We start from the raw sequence: 15,228 nt of genomic DNA, 5'->3' as shown, positions 1-15,228 counted from the left end.
ACATGTGCCAGGTTTAGGTCTTGGAAGGGGGTGGGGGGCCGGGCCGAGTGAACAAGAGAAGCATGAGGGCTGATTTTGTCAGATGGAGGAGGCAGAGCCTGCAGGGGAGGCTGTAACCTGGTGTCTGAAGGAGGCAGTACCAGGGCAGTGACCCGCTTAGCCCCCACCCCTCTGTTGTCCTGGCAGGGGTTAGGGTGGGGGGGTGTTCATTTTTGCCTCAGTTTTTTGATGAAAGAGACTTCATCCCGATTCGGGATGCCGTAATCTAGGAGCTGCTTCGTGTCCTCCGTGAGCTTCTCTCCTGTGAAGGTCAGGTGGTAGGTTCTCCACACAAAGGACCAGCTGATGTGCCGGATGCCACCTTCTCGCTCCTGGCGGAGCTGCATGTATCTCTGAATGGCCTTCTTCAGGTCCAGGACCGTGGCATTCTGCACCACGACCACAGGCATGACCTCTCCGTCCATCTTGCACACGCGGACTGTCATGGCCTGGCCGTACTCCAGCGCTATCTGGGAGTTGACCTCTTCTAAAGTAACCTCCGAGTGCGGCAGTGCCTCGTCGTTGTCCTCATCGTCCTCGGGCCGCGCCGCGGCCTCTGCCCGCTCCAGGTCCGCGTCTGCCGCCAGGCTCTGGATCCCGGCAGTCTGGGTCCGGGTGCTCCCGCCGGGAAACTGTCTATTTCTTAGACTTTTAAAAAGCTTTAACAGGGACTCATTTTTCTTCGGTTAATGTAAAAAATAGACACCATTGGCATGGCTAAATTCCTAGGACCTTTTTTTTTTTAAGGGATGGACTGAATGGCCGGTATGTGTCATGACCTTGATGGGGCTTATTTTGAGAAATGAAGCTTATATTTTTAAAAAATTTATCTTTTGATTTCATGTTTCCACAGCCTTTCTGAAGCTCCCTCAAACACTTGTGTCACATGCCATCTGAAGGCTTCTCCCTCACAATCTGACCTGGGTTGCTCAATAAGGAAGGCACACATGGGTCCAATTGTACCTTCCCACCAGAGTACAATTTCACCTGTCTCCACCACATCAGAGATGTGTATGTGTGTGTAATTGTTCATCACAGGTCAGCAAGTAAGCACAGTTAACTACACTTACGTTTACCCTGTTCAGTGCAAACCTGTGCACATTACGTTTACTGGTTAATCCACCCTTCTTCATAGCAGGAGGGAATCAGGAGATGTAACCTGTATCTTACCCCGTGGGAAAGAAGATGGGGATGCCAGAGGTTTCCTTGAGTAAGTAACATCTGAGCTGAACTCCAAAATATGAGTAGAGTATCGCAGCCCAATGGACAGCTTGTGCCAAAGCCGAAGAAAGAGTGGGGCACGATATGATTCCATAACTGAAAGTATGTGGCTGATGTACCATTGTGTCTTCCTACTGCTTGTTGCAGATCTTCAGTCAGTGCACCCAGTGCTGATTTTATTGGTGCGCGTGCGTGCGCGCGCACACACACACACACACACACACACACACACACATCCTGTTCCTAATGTTCTAATCCTCAAGCTGTCCCCTTTGAATGCCTACACAGTATGTACTTGAACAGAGAGTGAGGCAAACATTGCATAAGAGCTTTCCTTGCACTCTTGACCCGTCACAAGCCGTTCTCTTGGGTACTGCTATGGAACACAAAGGACTTAACATAACTGAAACTTGATTTTGTTTATCTGCTCGGGTCATTGAAGGCTTGAAAACGCATAGCAGTCTAATGTCAACAAAAGCACAAGAGAAAGCTGCTCAGTAAGTGTCACTTCCACAGTCTCAGTATGAAAACCCAAGGCAAGTAGACTCTGGGAAAGAATGGCGCAAAGACCCTGCTGCTCTGTGGGCTCGGTGCTGGGGCATTCGGGCCAAAGTTCCCGCGAACCGAGGCCCACAATGACTGGAAGGTGACCGACCTGCCTGTTTGCAGCTCAGTTAAAAATACGCAGTAATGTGAAGACCCAGTGAGAGCGCAGTATTTTGGAACTCTTTCTTGTGGTTTAGGTGAAAGTTTACAGATCATATTAGCTTCCCACCAAGGATTCCTTTCCCGAGTTACAATCCCCTCACACTGCCTACTTCCTCCCTGCTTTCCAGTGTTCCACCTCCTGGCCCTTCCCGCTTCTGAACACAGTTTCGGAGCCATTGCTGTCCCTTCGGTCTGTGCGTCCGATTGTTCTAAGGAGCCCACGCCTCCCTGGTGCTGCTGTGCACTGTTTGCCTGAGAGGTGGTCTCTGGGCGTGGGTTCAGCTCCAGTGTGAAGGGTGAGTAAGAGCCATCGTTTCTGGTGCTCCACCGGCCTCCATTGGAGCAGTGCGTCCTTTCTCTAGCAAGGTATTCTTGTGATGCTTCGACTGGGTAACCGCTCCAAGCTCGAACTCTCCATTACTCAATCAGCAAAATTCTGCTGGCCATTCCATAGTTGAGCCAAAGCTCCAACTTGAACAAAAAACCTGTACAGGCTGAGTGTGAGTCACGCATCGAGTTTCACTTTGGACACAAAGGGGTGATACTTCAGGTCCAAGCATCTGGCTCATTCAGACAACGGATATTGCTTGTGCCAGTGGGTGAAAATATTCATCACTGTAGGTTTGTATGGGCTCTGCTTGGGTAAAATATCATAACCACAGCTCAGACAAAAGGTAGTGACACCGGATGTAAAGCTAAGAGTAAAACTGTGACAAAGAACTAAAGCACGTGAAAGGTGAATTCGGCTGTTGCTTGTGTGACTTGGGGCCTACAGACAGCATAGCTAAGCAAGGAGCCCCGGTGGTGTCGTGCTTACGCATTGGGCTGTGGCCTGTATGGTCTGCGGTTCAGAAGCACCAGCAGCTCTGCGGAGGAAGACCGGGCTTTCTACTCCGGTAAACAGTACAGTTGGGAAACCCACGGGGTCCCTGCATCTCCATTGACTCAACGGCCAGTGAGAGTCAGCATCAACTTTGTGTGTGTGTGTGGGCGGGGGGAGGGAGGGCGAGGGCGGGGCCGAGGGTTGTGATTTAAGAGGCTCATGTAGCCCAAGGTGTGTAATTGTTAACCATGAACGCAAGAGCTCAGACCTTCAAAGAGGTAGGCAAGTTACTATGAATTTGGATAAGGCAGAAACCACTGGATGGGGAGAGCGTGCAGCAGACAGTGAGCTGCAGGAAGGTTGAAAGCCTCCTCAGAGAGTTAATGAAAATGGTGGGGGAGGGAGTGCCCAGCAGCCCAAGTGTCCATCCAGCCATGCTGGGGTGAAGCCTTCACCCAGAGGGCAGGCGTGCCCCGTGTAGTGAGGCCCGGAGGGCGGGGCCTTGTCCCATGCCGGAATGGCTGCCTTTGCTGAGTGTGAGGAGGAGGCTGAGGGCTTCGTCCGCAGCAAGCGTTCAACCGCAGGGTAGCCAGGCTTCACTGCGGAAAATGCCCCAAAGGACCTTCGGTAGTAACGTGGAAACGGCATGGCCAGGCCACAGCTGAGGAGAGGCTGGCCCACCCTGTTGTCTGAGGGAAAGCTAGCGGGGATTTTCAAGTGAAGCCCATGGAAATGTGCCCACTGGTTTTTAAACCACAAAGCCTAATGAAAATTAAGCTCATTTATTTACTGCATTGTGTCTTGAGAGTGAATGTGCTTAGATGTTTTAGGGGTATTTCTATAACCTAGGACTGTTAACTTTGTGTTAAAGGCCCGGAAAAACCAAGACATAAGTGTAATTTTGGAGCCTCAGAACCAATGATTTGCTTTTCCATGATTTCTTAGGGGAAAAAATGTTCAGTCCTCCACCTTTTGGGTCTTTGAACATGAATTTGGAATGAATTGAGCTTGACACCTGAGGTATCATTGAATTTTGTAGAAAGCTGTTCATTTACATGAACGTAAGTGAACTTGAAATCTTACTGTTCACAAAAGGAAAAGTAATTCAGGCCTCAGAACCTTCTGCCTGGCTGTATCTTGCTCACTCCGTAAACTGTGTCTGACATGGATATCACCTTATTCTCACAATTATCCTTCATTCTATGACTCTAATAGCTGATACCAAACAAACATAATTACAAACAAACGATCCATTTATTATGCACTTTCATTATGCCAGGCATGAACTTTTTAGACACTACATATAGTTCTCACAGTTCTACAAGACAGGTATGATGGATCTTCATCCAACAAATGTATACACAGCAAGACCATGCACAGCCTCACATGTGGTTTCCCGACTCGGAAGGCGCCCTGCAGGGTCAGGACTTAAACACTCAGATGTTAGCCAAGAAGTCTCTGTAGGAGAGAAACATAGCCGTCCACCTGTGTAAAGATCACAGCCCTGGAACCCCAGAGGGCAGTTCTACTCTGTCCTGCACGGTCCTTCTAAGTCGAAATCCACTGTGGCAATGGATTTGGTTTGGGGTTTGGATTCACCTGACTCTGATGCCCAGACCTCCCTACTATGTGCAATGAGACCAGATGCAAAGGGTGCCTTTAATGATGAGCCTCATAGCCTCTGCATGTGAGACCTCATTCTGGTCCAGACTCACCTCCTTAGATATTTGTGAGAGGAGAATGAAATGTATTTTTTCCACCAGGCAAATTATTTTAGCTCCATAAATACAGTCCTCAAAATGCTCACCCTCTGGTTATTACGCACTGTAAGTTTTCTGGCAATTTTGGTCTATTTTAAATCCATTTGAAAGAAAATGCTTTGGCAAAACTCTCAGCTTTGCCACTGAACAGAAGGAAAGCCAGCACTCTAGTGAGATCCACTTACTCTGCTGCTAGAAATAACTCCTGGACAGGGTTCGTGTGAGTCCGCATACAGCTTCCTAAATCCCTGTCTCTGTCCTGGTTGCCTGTCCAGCTAAGCAGCTCACGTTAGGACTGTGAAAAGAGACGGCCCCCAGTTAGAATTCCATCCCGCCTCTCAGGTTATGGGAACCGATGCTTAACTGTGGTCCCAGAGGATGAACCTCTTCAGCTTCATTGTCACCAACGCTTAGCAATAAAGAAATGGGAAATCCTTTGGTTGAAAACACAAGGGCTGCGATCGTACTTGTTTTTGAGCACAGATGAATGGTGCCAGCTGACTGACCAGTGCAGCCAGTCCCATCTGTGCAATTTGTTTGAACAAGAGGAAACACTGGCGAAATAAAGTCGGCTACTAATACAAGGACTTAACCTGTCAGCCCACATTTTTGCTATCGTGGTCTTACTCCTCCCCCCTCCCCCGCCACCACGCACCAACACACACACACACACACACACACACACACTTTATAGTTTGGAGGTGGCCTCATGTGACCGTGGTTATGCATTGGGCTCCAACATGTGAGGTTAGCAGTTCACAACCATTAGCCATTCCGCAGAAGAAAGACAAGGCTGTCTCCTCCGATAAAGAGCTACAGTCTAGACACCAATGGGAGCCGTTCTAGCCTGTCGTATAGGGTTGCTCTGAGTCAGCATGGACTCAAGGGCATTTGGGGTTTTATAATCTGGGGAAGAACCCCGGGGCACAGTGGGTAAGTTCTCCCTGCTGTCGGAGGTTGGAGTGTACCAGCTGCTCTGTGGGAGAAGACGTGGTAATCTGTTTCCATGAAGAGGACACTCTTGGGAATGAGAGGGTTCAGTACCACTGTGTACCATGAGTCCAATCCACGAGTCTGAATGGACAGGACGGCAACAGTGTTGGTGTTGCTGTTAAGTGTTGGATGGGATGTAAAGCCTCCCGAGTTCCTAAGGAAAATTTGTAAAAGAAATATTTGCCATAAAGCCACAGAGCACTTGGAAGAGTGTGCCGCTTAGTGCCAACCAGACCTTTTATGGAATCATGAACCAACTGCCATTGGGCTGAGTCCAGCTCGTAGCAGCTGTATGGGACAGGGTAGCGCTGCCCCATCGGGTTTCCAAGGCCCCTTTCACGGGGTCATATCAAAACTCAAAACCTGCTGCCATCAAATCCAGGACAGAGGAGAACTGCCCCTGCTGGTTTTCTTTCTTTCTTTCTTTCTTTCTTTCTTTCTTTCTTTCTTTCTTTCTTTCTTTCTTTCTTTCTTTCTCTCTTTCTCTTCTTTCTTTCTTTCTTTCTCTCTTTCTCTTCTTTCTTTCTGTTTTGATGGCAGTGTTTTCTTCTTTTTTAATTTACTTTATTTCTACTATTTATTTATTTTAAATGTTTTATTAGGGGCTCATACAACTCTTATCACAATCCATACATACATCAATTGTGTAAAGCACATCTGTACATTCATTGCCCTCATCATTTTCAAAGCATTTGCTCTCCACTTAAACCCTTGGCACCAGGTCCTCTTTTTAATTCCCTCCCTCCCCGCTCTCCCCTGCCCCATGAGCCCTTGATAATTTATCGATTATTATTTTGTCATATCTTGCCCTGGCCGATGTCTCCCCTCACCCACTTTTCTGTTGTCCGTCCCCCAGGGAGGAGGTCACATGTAGATCCTTGTAATTGGTTCCCTCTTTCCAACCCACTCTCTCTCTACCCTCCCAGTATCGCCCCTCACACCCCTGGTCCTGAAGGTATCATCCACCCTGGATTCTCTGTGCCTCCAACTCCTATCTGTACCAGTGTACAACCTCTGATCTAGCCAGACTTGCAAAGTAGAATTTGGATCAAGATAGTGGGAGTGGGGGTGGAGGGGGGAAGCATTTAGGAACTATAGGAAAGTTGTATTTTTCATTGGTGCTTTATCGCACCTTGACTGGCTCATCTCCTCCCCTAGACCCCTCTGCAAGGGAATCTCCAGTGACCAACAAATGAGCTTTGGTTCTCCACTCTGCACTACCCCCTTCATTCACTATGATAAGATTTTTTTGTTCTGATGATGCCTTATAAACCGGATCCCTTCGACACCTCGTGATCACACAGGCTGGTGTGCTTCTTCCATGTGGGCTTTGTTTCTTCTGAGCTAGATGGCTGCTTATTTTCCTTCAAGCCTTTAAGACCCCAGACGCTATACCTTTTGATAGTCGGATACCATCAGCTTTCTTCGCCACATTTGCTTATGCACCCGTTTGTCCTCAGCGATCATACCATGGAGGTGTGTACCCAATGATATGATTTTTTGTTCCTTGATGCCTTATAACTGTTCCCTTCAGAACCTCGTGATCACACAGGCTGGTGTGTTCTTCCACGTGGGCTTTGTTGCTTCTGAGTTAGATGGCCACTTGTTTATCTTCAAGCCTTTAGGACTCCAGACATTATCTCTTTTGATAGCCGGGCACCATTAGCTTTCTTCACCACATTTGCTTATTCACTCACTTTGTCTTGAGCAGTTTTGTCGGGAAGGTGAGTGTCATAGAATGCCAATTTAATAGAAGAAAGTATTCTTGCATTGAGGGAGTACTTGAGTGGAGGCCCAATGTCCTTCTGCTACCTTAATACTAAACCTATAAATATAGGCACATAGATCTATTTCCCCATCCTTATATATAAATACATTTGCATATGTATATGCTTTATCTAGACCTCTATAAATGTCCTTTGCCTCCCAGCTATTTCTTCTATTTCCCTTGACTTTCCTCCTGTCCCAATATCATGCTCTGTCCCCACCTGGGTTACAGTTATACCTCTTCATTATCTTACCCTTGATCATGCCCTACCAGGCCTCCCACACCCACCTCACCACCAATTTAGATCACGTGTTGTTCATTGTCCCTGGGTTTGTTAACACTACTTCCTTTCCCCCCACCTCCCCCTGTCCCATTTCCCCCTGGAACTGTAGGTCCCATTGTTTTCCCTCCAGATAGTCCACCCAGCCTATCTTATTTAGACAGACCTGCGGAGATAATAACATGCACAAAAACAAGACAGAGCAAAACCAAGCAGCAATATACAACAAAAAACAACAACAAACCCACTGACAAAGAACAAAACAAAACACAATAAGAAAGAAAAGGTTGTAGTTAGTTCAAGGATCATTTGTTGGCCTTTAGGAGTGTTTTCCAGTCCAGTCTGTTGGGGCACCACGCCCTGGCCCCAAAGGCCACCTTCAGCATTCCCTGGGGTCCTTGCCACTCCATTCCCTTGCTGTTCTGCTGCACTCCCCCAGAAGCCACATAGTTTCAATCACTTCATATGCATGGGAAAGTTGGACTTTGTATAAGGAAGACCAAAGAAAAGTAAGTGCATTTGAATTATGGTGCTGGCAACGAATAATGATAGTGCTATGGACTGCTGAGATGGTTAAGGTTTATGGTGCCAACCTGGCCGATAAACACACGTGGGGTTAATTGGAGGGTAGAGAGATAAATGGCTGGGTGAGCCTCGCCTTTCTAGTTCTTGGGTCTCTTGCTTTCTGATGGTCAGGCCAGCATGCAGTTGCCTTAGCCAGTTCCCTGCTTCATCTGGCAAGGCTCACTTCCTGCAAGACATCCCTGAAGAGAAGTCATATGGACCTACCCCGATGAAGCCCTGGGTGCTGGAACAGCCGTGTGGAGACCCCTGCCAGTGCCGAGATGCTCACACACTCACTGATTCCACTTTCCTCCTGCAGTCGGCATCATTGCATGCATTTTGTGAGATGGAGGAGGACTTGGTAGATTGGTTCGGACATAAGGACTAATGTTGGACTTATGGGGCTTGGACAGCACTTCGTTGGGATGCTTCCTTAATGCACACTTACCTTTTATATAAAACTCTCGCTTACACATATCTGAGTTTCTGTGGACTTGTTTCCCTAGCTTGCCCAGACTAACCCAGCTGCCCAAGGAACCAACAAATCTGTCCTGGAAGGAGCACAGCCAGAACCGTCCTTGGAAGGTGAGAGTTTGTCTCAAGCACTTTGGGTACGTGGTCAGCTGAGGCAAGGCCCTGCAGAAGGACGCCATGTTTGCTAGAGGGTAGCCAAAAAGAGGGCTGTGACACAGTGGCTGTGACAATGGCCGCAGACATCAGAATAAACGTGGGGCTGGCGCAAGTTGTGCAGTGCTTTATTCTGTTGTACGCAGGGTCACTATGAGTCAGGACTGGCCCAAGGACACCTAACAGCAGCAGCAGCAGCAGGAAATAAGCCATTCTTCCAGGAAGAAAATGCACGCAAAGTGCTTTTGTAGGCGTGTGGTCAGCACCGCCATATTAGCTTCCTAACTTTTGCCTGGCCCAGTCAACCTGTTCTTCAACTTAGAGACCTCTGGTCCCTCCAGCCTGCTTTCCTCTCCGGCTAGCCATGGCATCGATGCCCTCCGTATGCAGGCTGAACTGCAGAGTGAAATAATTCACTATCACCCCCAGCCCCTGTGGCCCTAAAGATCTGCTAATATCTCCTGAGGGAGTCTCCATTCTCCCTAGCCTGGGCAGTTTTTAATGTCGCGAACAGCAAAACCAAGCAAAAAGATAGGCTGGGGGGGTTGGGGGCTACATCTGATCTCTGGCTTCACAAAGAGGAGGTAGAATCAAACTCAACATCAGCTCAAGGCCAGTCCTCTGAGGTCAGCCTTACATCCACCCTCCAACCTTCATTAGCAGTTCTGATGTTAACCATCTGTTGCATGGCACTCTGTACTTCTCTGCTGGAGTCAGTGATCCAAGGCCATGGCTACACAGAACTCCCGGACAGTACTCATGATTAGGGGGTTTCAGATCAGGAATGATCAGGAGCCAGTTCTTGGGTCAGGACAGCGTCCTCTCAGTCATGCTTGCAGACATGTTCAGGTCTTCAAGCCCCTGACTTGTTGGGCAAGTGCTGTGAACCTCTTTTGCTCCTCAATCCGTGGCCCTTTGGTTTCTCTCCTGCTTGAGCAAGAGTGACTGCACACAGTAAGTGCCATCTCCTCCAGGAAGACACATCTGAAGCTGCTCACCTCTAGCTCTTGGCCATATCTCCGAGGCTTCTTACTGTCTCTGGTGTCTCCTGGTTCAGGAGGTCAACACAGGGATCTCGGGATGCACAGGACCAGGTCCATTCCTGGTTCTTCTTTCTTGATGGTAGTGAAAGCCCCTTTGCACTTTTGAGGTGGCTCATTTGAAATTTACTGGGATGTCACAATGGTCCATGTTAGGGCTTCATACATCCTATTTGCATGTTCCCACCCTCAAGATGCCATGTACCTTACTACGACTACCAGCAAGCTATCCAATCCCCTAACCTCCACCTGTGCGTAGTGCTACTCAGTCCTGCAGTCGGGATTACAAAGGCTATAGCTACTAGAGCCATTTCAAGTAACTCACTGCACCATAATCATCTACATGGTCAATCAAGCACTCTCTATCTACCATTGCAGGGTGAGGGGGTCCCCACAGTTTAACGGGTCCACAGGTGTGATGTTGCGATTGTGGAAAATAGTAAAGACAGGTAGACAGTGGGGCACAGGGCTTCTTGTTCTTATGTGAGGACCAAGAGAGAGAATGTAGTTTCCAAAGGACATTTATAATAATGTGGCTTGCGGGTCTTTCCAAAGGTTTACACAGCAAACAGTCAGCACATTACATAGTCAGTGTGCAATATCATAAGTACATAACATAATAAACAGACAATGCAAAGACTCAGCGACTTGACCTAGTGCTAGTTGACCTCAGGTATCCCTGAGCGCTCCCCAGGGACAGTCATGGCTGATCAGTATCAGGAAGAGATGTCAAAACAGAGTTTATTATATTTTACCATTGGTTGGCTATAGAATCTGATTGTTCTTATCTACAAATAACCTCCAGCCATAGTGGAGTAGCCAGACGCAGGGATGGTTGATCTATTAGGGTGGCTCCTTTATGACTGCTCCTTAAAGGTGAGTGGGTGAGGGCGCATTTTCAGCCTGAAGAATGTGCATTTGAAAACATTGCTATCCCACAACAATGGAGAGCTTCCTCAAAATAGGTTTTGAGACCAGATTGCCAGTTCTGTGGTTGCTAGCGTAGAAATATGGCCAAGTACACCTTACCTTGTCTTCAGCGGACCACAGTTCTCCCCATTGGATCATGTAAGATATGACAAAATAATAATTTCTAAATGATCAAGGGTTCATGAGGGAGCGGGAGTGAGGAGGGAGGGGGAAAAGTGAGGAGGTGATGTCAGGGGCTTAAGTGGAAAGCAAATGTTTTGAGAATGATGAGGGCAATGAATGTACAAGTGTGCTTTACACAATTGATGTATGTATGGATTGTGATAAGAGTTGTATGAGCCCCTAATAAAATGATTCTTTTTTAATTCGAAAGGACTGCATAAGGACATGGCTTTTACTTTACACTCCGAAGCTTTCTGCAGAAATAACAAGTGGTTGCAAAGATCGAAATGGTAACAATAAACAAAAAAGTTAATCTGGAGTTTAGCCTATGTCAGAGACTTTGGATTCAGCCTTAAGCATAGGAGATCTCCTTTTTTAGCTGTTTGATATCTAATGAGATGTTTCCCTTAAAACCCTGCAAATGGTTTCTAATTAATGACCAAGCAGGTAAGCTTTCATGATACTATTAAGGCAGTGGTTCTCCACCTTCCTCATGCTGCGAACCTTTCATACAGTTCCTCATGTGGTAGTGACCCCCCAACCATAAACTTATTTTTGTTGCTACTTCATCACTGTCATTTTGCTACTGTTATGAATCAAGCGACCCCTGTGAAAAGGACATTCAAACCCCAAAGGGGTCGCGACCCACAGGTTGAGAACCACTGTGTAAAGGGGTCACACAGAAATCAGTAATATTCCTGTCACATTTCAGCATCAATTGCTGCTGCAAATCCATGATTGGAGCTCCTAAACAGTGGATGGTTTGTTGCAGCTTGGCCATCTTCCCCTCCGGGTTATTGTCCACCTTCCCCTGAGTTGCCTAGAGTAGATAAGACTACGAATAAACTCATTTGATAGAGGCCTAGAGTGTCTTTATGGTGGCAGGAGCAGTGGCAGAAATTGTAAGTTTCAGAAAGGCAACAATGGCCATGCTCACAAGTCTTTCTGAAATGTCTGTGCATTAGTCTGGGTGGATTAGAGAAACAAATTCATAAACACTCATATGTGTATAAGAAAGAGTTTTATATACAAGAGCAGTTGAATATTGAGAAAACATCCCAGCCCAGTCAAGATCAAGTCCATAAATCCAATATTAGGCCACATGTCTGATACTAATCTATAAAGTCCTCTGCAGACTCACGAAACACATGCAATGATGCCAAATGCAGGAAGATCACAGGCCAGTGGGTGGGAAGTCTTGTGGATCCAGTGGTGGTGTAAGCTTCTCAGCACTGGCAGGGGTCTCTATGTGGTTCCTCAAGCTCAGGGCACTAGGTAGCTCCATGTGTCTTATCAGTTGCAATGTCTCCCAGAGAGTGAGTCAAGAGAGAGATAATGCTATAAATGCTTCCAAGGAGGAATACAGGAATTCCCAGAATCCTTAGGAGAAGGCCATGCCCACACAGAGGTCTCATTGGCTATGACCTGATTGACAGGCTAGACTCCACCCCTTCACTCTTAATCCTCAAATAGACAACAGATTCTGTAACTACTACAGTCTGCAACAGGAGGCAGGGTCTTTTTGAGGTTTCTGTCAACATCTGCCCCTCAAGGTCTCTGGGTCCTCTCTCCACTCCCCATGCCACACCAGTGGTTGTCATGTCTTTCTTCCTGAAGAGAGTTCCATTTGCATTCTCTTTCACCTGAGAAGACAGGAGCAAACAGCCCCTCCCTTTGGGCTGTTAGAACCAGGGGACAGAATTCTTGCTAAAGGGATTCTGAAGTTTCTTCTTTACCTTGGCTACATTTGCTGGGGAGGTCCATCTCTACTCTCCTGCCTCTGTGAAAACATGAGCATCCCCTTCCCTTTGGCCTGCTAAGAAACCCAAATCCCAAATGTCAGCTATTTTTCTCCTTCAACCAAATCTTTTAAAAAAATCATTTTATTTGGGACTCGTACGACTCTTATCACAATCCATGTATACATTCATGTGTCAAGCACATTTGTTGCCATCATCGTTCTCAAAACATTTTCTTTCTACTTCAGCCCTTGATATCAGCTCCTCATTTCCCCCTTTTCACCCCCCACTCTCCCTCCCTCATAAACCCTTGACAATTTATAAATTGATATTAGTTTTTCATGTCTTACACTGTCTGATGTCTCCTTTCCCCCACCTTTCTGTTGTCTCTCCCCCAGGGTGGGGTTATATGTAGATCATTGTGATTGGTTCCCCTTTTCTCCCCCACCTTCTCACCCTCCTGGTATTGCTACTCTCATTCTGAAGGGATCATTTGTCCTGGAATATCTGTATTTTTCAGTTCCTATCTGTACCAGTGTACATTCTCTGGTCTAGCCATCTTTGTAAGATAGAATTGGGATCATGATAGTGTGTGGGGAAGAAGCATTAAAGAATTAGAGGAAAGTTGTATGTTTTATCGGTGCTATACTGCACCCTAACTGACTGGTCTCTTCCCCACATCTCTTCTGTAAAGGGGATGTCCAGTTGCCTACAGATGGGCTTTGGGTCTCCACTCTGCACTCCCCCTCATTCACAATGATATGATTTTTTGTTCTTTGATGCCTGATACCTGATCCTATCGACACCTCATGATCACACAGGCTGGTGTAAATCTTCCATGTGGGCTTTGTTGTTTCTCAGCTAGATGACCGCTTGTTTGTCTTCAAGCCTTTAAGATCCCAGACACTATATCTTTTGATAGCCTGGCACTATCAGCTTTCTTCACCACATTTGCTTGTGCACCTGCTTTGTCTTCATTGTGTTGGGAAGGTGAGTGTTTGGGCCAGGTCTGGACCATGCAGTCACTTCCCCCAGCTCTCCCGAAAGATAGCCTCCTGGACTGTGCAACCCCTTCCCCCCACCTATCAAGGCCAGAGCTGGACTGTGCAGTCCCTGCCTCCAGCATTCCCAAGAGCTTATCTCTCTGGGCCGGGTCTGTACAGCCCCTTCCCTCAGTGTTCCGGGATGACTTACTCACAGACCACATCCTGACTCAGACCCTGCAACTGCAGCCCCAGAGGTCCTTCTTCCCCTTATCATCAGTGCACACGTCCTTGGTTCAAGCCCTGTATATGTCCTACTGCCTCCCCGCCAGGCACGATTTTCCTGACCTAACTCGTTGGGTCTTGGTACCCGCCCGGGGGTTCAAGATACCCCATCCCTTTCTCTGCTCTCCTTTTCCTCCTGGGAATTCTTTCCCTGCCTCAATAAAATCTTCCTCAACTTCACATTCCTAGCTAAATTCTTTCTCTGTTCTGTGCCTCCATCTCCAACCTCTCAGTGAGCATCATGGAATGCCAGGTTAAAGAACAAAGTCTTCTTGCATTGAGGGAGTACTTGAGTGGAGGCCCAGTGTCCATCTGCTACCTTAATACTGAACCTAAAAATATATGCACATTGATCTATTTCCTCACTTGTTGTATATAAATATATTTACATATGTACATGCCAGTATTTAGACCCCTGTAAATGCCCTTTGCCTCCTAGTTCTTTCCTCTATTTCCTTTTACTTCCCTCTTGTCCCACTATCAAGTTCAGCCTTTATCTGGGTTTTAGTAATTCCTCTTGGTTACATTTCCCTTGATCAAGCCCTACCAGGCCTCCTACACCTTCCTCACCATCGATTTTAGGTCACTGTTCCCTTGTCCCTGGGTTTGTTAGCACCCACTTCCTTTCCCCCACCATCCCCTCTCCCATGTCACCCTGGAACTGTTAGGCAGTTTAGCCTAGGGAATTGGGAAGTCCATTTACCCATGCCCAGGAGACCCAGCATAGGAAAGCTGGATTTTCCCGCTGGTGGGCTCGGATGGGCGTTACACCTGGAGCGGCCCACCTGGGCCAGGTGATTGCAATTCAGCCAATGGGAGCGACCTGGGGTCATTCACCACGCCTCCCCTGGGAACCCTTGAAAAGGCAGGGACCGGAAGGGAGAGGGTCTTGCTTGGCAGGTCTGGTAGTCTTTGTGGGAGGAGAGAGATCCTTGCGTAACCTGGGGCAGTCTCTGCCAGTCCGCATGATCAAAGGAATCCTATGGGTGCCGCGTAAAACCTGAAACTTCTTTTAACTCTCATTAAATTCACTTGGATCACGAGCCCGGCTTCGGCATGAAATCTTTCTCGTGTGGTGCCAAGGACCAAGGTTGGAATCTAGCCCGGAGAGAGATCAGTTTTTTTCTGTAGGGTTGGAAAGGTATGCTTTTGCTAGATATTTTAAAATATTTTCTTAGAAAAATTTTGGGGTAAAGAGAGCTGAATGAAGTTTGTCAAACATAGTCTCCCCTTCATCTCCCCCTTCTGTTTTAGTAATTGAAGTTTTTAAAATGCCATAATTGTGACAGTTTGATGCAAAACCAGT

General features: G+C 47.2%; 1 pseudogene; it reads right to left on the bottom strand.

The window, feature by feature from the left end:
• On the bottom strand, positions 1-8,809 carry LOC142451505 (U11/U12 small nuclear ribonucleoprotein 25 kDa protein pseudogene; annotated as a pseudogene).
• Positions 8,810-15,228: the final 6,419 nt, after the last annotated feature.

This window comes from Tenrec ecaudatus, chromosome 6 (assembly GCF_050624435.1).
Source record: "Tenrec ecaudatus isolate mTenEca1 chromosome 6, mTenEca1.hap1, whole genome shotgun sequence".
NCBI lineage: Eukaryota > Metazoa > Chordata > Mammalia > Afrosoricida > Tenrecidae > Tenrec > Tenrec ecaudatus.
The sequence above is the reverse complement of the archived record's forward strand: the minus strand, read 5'-3'. Positions and strand labels throughout refer to the sequence as shown.